General features: G+C 35.0%; 1 pseudogene; it reads left to right on the top strand.

The window, feature by feature from the left end:
* The first annotated feature begins 3,772 nt into the window (after positions 1–3,772).
* LOC120077188 lies at positions 3,773–4,953 on the top strand (annotated as a pseudogene).
* Positions 4,954–5,336: the final 383 nt, after the last annotated feature.

The following is a 5,336-nucleotide window of genomic DNA, read 5'->3' as shown; positions in this document are numbered from 1 at the left end:
ACCTTTAACAAACTGCTCGTAAGTACAGTTAGGCCAAATTACTGTTTTGCCCCTATAGTTACATTTAACTCCTTAAGTACCACTGATTTTTCTACTGAACAATAAGTCATAGTCCTACTATGACTGAGTCCTCTCTTCCTAAGAGAGGGTGTGACCACTATGTTCAAAACCTAGAATCAGCCCTTAAGAGAGTAAATTCCGTCTTGTAAAGATGAGTTCACAGCTCCCCAATTAGACGAATCTTCAAAATGGTAGGCTTGTTGAGTTGGCAATCTGACCAATCTCACACATACAAATCAAAGGACCGCCTTCATGAGCAGGAGTTCACAACTCACTCAGGATTTAGGTCATGTTATCTATGATCATTCTAATGAAGTGTAAGTCTCTATTATCAACGGTATTATATAAAGAGACTAATCATTTCGTGGTTCGGTCTTATTGATGACGGGCAGAAATACGCGACATCATAGGCCTTTTATTTAGAATTATGAGGGCTGTAAGTAGAATAATCGGTGAATATGTTAGGAATTCATGAGAAAATGAGTTTTTGTCGTTCAACATCAAGAATCTCGGCTAACCCACTATTATGCGTTATTATGCGTTCAATTGTTTATTTTTGTAGCTAACGCAGGAAGCGAACACATATGCGGAAGTCGGGCTGCCGCAAATGCAACTGCATGTGAAGAATTTCTCCATCGCAAAGGTGAACGCATACGTTCAACGCATGGGTGTTGCGGTAATCAACCACATGCGTCTATCGCATAGGAGTTGCGATCGTCAAGTGATTGCGGTCATCGTGTAGAAGTTGCGGTAATCAAACGAATGCGGTCATTGTAAGATTGCGGCTACACGATGATAACCATAATAGAGGGATGAACACAAAGTTGGTGGAATGGAAACATTAACGCATATCTCGAGAAAAATCAAAAGATGATGACATTTCACCTACCACGCTGTTAGTAGCAGAGATTTAGAAAAAGACCAGCGCGCTGCGAATGTCAGAATCAGAGTAGGTCCATTAATGCTGTCAGCAATCAAGCTCTATCAATAGAAGCGAATGAGCAGAATTTCATTTCATCCAAGGTTTTCATCCAAGGTTTCCTACCTTCGGGTGGATCCTTGTGATCCAGACCAAAGCGTTAGAAGAAAGCTTGAGAGTTCTTCATCTTCTTCATCCATTTCGAGTGACGACCGGAGCCTTCGCCGGAGTTAGATCTCGAGAGAGTCAGCTCCACTACCCTTCTATGGCACCACCAGTAGCCTTGACACACATCTGCTAGAAGCAAGACATTGCTTCCAGCTCACCTTTCCATTTCTCTTCTTTTCTTTTATTGTATTGTATTACATTTTGGCTTAAGAAATTAATACATCTTGTGATTAATGCATTTGTGTATTTTTCTTCGACTCCATCTCCATCTTCATTTACTTAGCATCTTTAATTTCCATTGCATCACTTAATGAGACTGTTAGAGTATCGCATACTTAATCATGCGGCATAGGAATATGAAGCATGTAGCAAACCACCGGGAGGTGTGCGTTGCTTGAGTGTTGTGAGAAAACCTTATTTGCTTAGTGCGAAGCTATAGCAACGCCTGTTTATAGGCGGATGCAATGCTTGTCTATGAGTAAAATCAACAACAACTAACTGCCCGAGAGGGTAAGTGGTTGGTTGCATTAAGCAATGTAAGCCAGTATTCACTAGAGATAGGAATAATCTTACGTCAACTAGGTTTATGTGATTACCTTGTCTTATGAGCGCATCACTCATCATTTAGGCATACTTGAGAGAGTAGTCTAAAAACCAAATCTAAGTCTTGGGAGAGCGGATTGGATCGCATACGCAAGAATGGAGAACTTAGGAATAAGCTTCGTTTGCTATTACATAACGTATGCACCCTACGGAGAGGATATTACATGCGTCCAAGAAGTAGGATACGGTGGTATGCAGTCATCTTGTTTATGTGTGGGAGCATATGAACAGGAATAGAGACTTAGGAATAAGGCCTCTCGACACTTTGCATATATATCGCATACGTCCTAAAATTAGGCTCAAGTATGTGTAGCATGATCACATAGCTCGCGTTGGCTGGGGTTGCCCCTGCGGTCAATCTTAAAGGTTGCGATGAAGACATCCCCACATTTTATCTATTTTTTCATGCATTTACTATGCGTCAACAGTTGCCGTATCTCTACGTCTCATTCATATTCTCATCGCTTTGTCTGTTAGTTAGGAGTAGGAGTAGTTTATAACTTAAAACCCCCCATCATTCTTTTATTCATCCGCCGGAAACACATCACCGTATAGAATTTAGCTACAAGTCCTTGAGTTCGACCTCGGATCACCCGAAAAACTTGCGTTCTCGTTATACTTGGCGAGAGCGCAAGAAAACTTATGACAGGAATGCATGGTTATTACATATAAGAGTAACACATATTTTCATTCCAACGCATGACCACCGACGCATGAGAACTAACACATATCTTAAGACATGCATTACATATTGCGTCCCTCTAATTTTTGTCATCAAGTCTTTGACGACTAATTTTACGTCACCACTTATACAAACTCTTTGTATAGGATACCCCCGCTCGCATGTCTCTACATGAATGATCAGGATCATATCATTTGTAGCACTTTACAACACTTGTAACACCTACAAAGCGGGCCGTATCTGTAGTATCACCAACCTTATCCTGCTACTACAGACCATTTAGGTTATTATTTAAACAAGATGTCTCCACATACTTGTTTAAATTTACATAAAATAACCTTAGATCTTAGTTTATTGGATTAAATAAATGCTTATAAAACAACACTTATTTTATTAATAACAACATGTTAATACAAAGTTTACAAACTACGAGATTACAAGGAGATTTAGGATACCACTCCCAACATTGTTTTCATAACTCCCTCAATTAATTTAATTCAAAATTAAATTAAATTAAATATATAAGTATATAAATATAATAACTAACTTATTATATGCATATATAACTATATGTTATATCAAATATAACATATAACTTATAGTTTTTATATTGTATCAAATGCAATACAACCTAGTTTGTATTGCTCTCAATAAATCATGATTATTAGTATAAACTACATTGAATTTATAAAAAGAAAATTATTTTAAATGATAAAAATGCTGAAAATATTTACAAATAATAACAAAATATCACAATCTATTTGCAATAATTGCGATTGACTACTATCTGTGTAGACACATATTATAATCTATCACAATCTATCGCAAATAAATAGTAAAATTTTGTTATATTTATAAATATTTTGCTTCATTTTCTTATAACTGAAAACAACTTTTATGAAGTATACACTTAGAAGGAGCAATCTAATATAATTTGTAGAAAATAAACTCCCAAGAGAAACAAAAATAATAAAACAAAAAAGTGGACTGAAAAACTGTAAAAATAATAATGATTTAAACTGCAATCATGGAAGTTACAATACGAAGTATTTATTTGGGCATTTTTCCGTTTAATTATAGGATCTTGGTCTCCGTTCCCTTGTTTGGTTGACCAACATTGATTATATACTACGAAAGAAAACTAATTTTATTTTCCATATTTAACTCGATTAATTTCTACTTACCCTATAAAATCACCCACTTCTACTTTAGGTTTATGCAAAGAGGAGAAAGAAATTGACCAATTCGTTCAACAATTTGCTTCTTTGGTTGGGGTTTGTGGCCCTTTTTGGCCAAGCCATGGCCTCCTCTAGGCTCATTCATCCTAGTACTAATAAAAAATCGACACTACATGGTACGATGCTCGTGCCACTTTCTACGGCGACATGAAGGATGCTGAAACTATGAGTAAAGATAGAATATACTCTCAAAATAATAATATTTACTCATAAAATTTCATCCTTTGTCTTTTTTTTTCATAGAAAATACAAATGGGACGGAGAAGAATTTTGAATTTTAGATGGTATTATAAAGTAAATGAAAAAAAATTATAGTAGTATATGAAATGATATGGTCCCATCTACCCTATCTTATGTACATGTTGTTATGACTTCATCATATTACTTTCAAATGCTAGTTATTTATATTAGATATATTGTTCAAGTTGTTTAGTTTCTTAGTACACGTGTCTCATAAAGAGTGGTTATTCTCTCATTGTATCACATATATATAATTTTATCAAGGGAATGAATAAAGTGTGATTTTCATTTCCAATTTATCTGTATTAATTTAGCTAGCAATATCTTTTTATATAGTTGGAACTTTATATCGTTGTAATTCCTAATACTCGAATTTAGACAAATTTTGTAAATTAAATATTTTGATTTATTGTAATAGAGGGAGCTTGTGGATATGGAAACCTATTCAAGCAAGGTTACAGACTAGCAACATCAGCATTAAGCACAACACTATTCAACAACGGTAGAGCCTATGGAGCATGCTTTGAGATAATGTGTGTGAACAATGAATACAAGTGGTGCATACCAAATGCAGGCGCATAATCAAAATAATAGCCACAAACTTCTGTCCTTCAGACTACACAAAAACACATGACATTTGGTGCAACCCACCCTAACATCATTTTGACCTATCTCTCTATATGTTCACCAAAATGGCTCTTTATAGGGCTGGAGTCATCCCGATTCGCTATCGGAGGACGCTTTGCCATAAACTGGGTGGCAAATAGTTTGAGCTCAAAGGAAACCCCAATTGGCTTCTCGTATTGCTCTACAATGTTGGTGGTGCTAATGATGTTGTTGATGTTAAGATTAAAGGCTCTTCTATTGAGTGGCTTCAAATGTCACGAAATTGGTGTCAAAATTGGCAGGTTTGTACTTTTTTGATGGGACAGAGTTTGTCTTTTAAAGTTACTACTAGTGATTGGAAGACCATTGAATTCGATAATATTGTACCAAACTCTTGGCAGTTTGGACAAAACTTTGAAGGAAACTATAATTTTTAAGAAATATTTTTTTTCTAACGTGTTTTTATTTAGTTTTTAATTTTATTCTAGTTGTGTTTTGAATAAAGAAAGAAGAGGAATGTTCACTTGTTTATTTAGATCCTTTTTAAATTTTGTAGTTGTCACTGGTGTACAAAAAAGTGGAAAAATATCACCGATATGTCGATAAAAGTTTTCTTTGTTTCTATTCTATGTGCGTTTATTTATTTATTTCTTTAATCTAAGAACCAAACAATCCTTACATAAACCTTGGTCTTTTCAATCTTCCATTTTACCATGCATCTTAATTACCATTTATTTATAATAATAACTAATCAATTTTGATATTTAACATTTTCATCCCTTTTTCCAGAATATTTTCATTTTTTTTTAGTTCTCATTTC

Source organism: Benincasa hispida, chromosome 5 (assembly GCF_009727055.1).
Source record: "Benincasa hispida cultivar B227 chromosome 5, ASM972705v1, whole genome shotgun sequence".
Lineage (NCBI taxonomy): Eukaryota > Viridiplantae > Streptophyta > Magnoliopsida > Cucurbitales > Cucurbitaceae > Benincasa > Benincasa hispida.
Note: the sequence above shows the minus strand (reverse complement) of the source record. Positions and strands in the feature narration are given on the sequence as shown.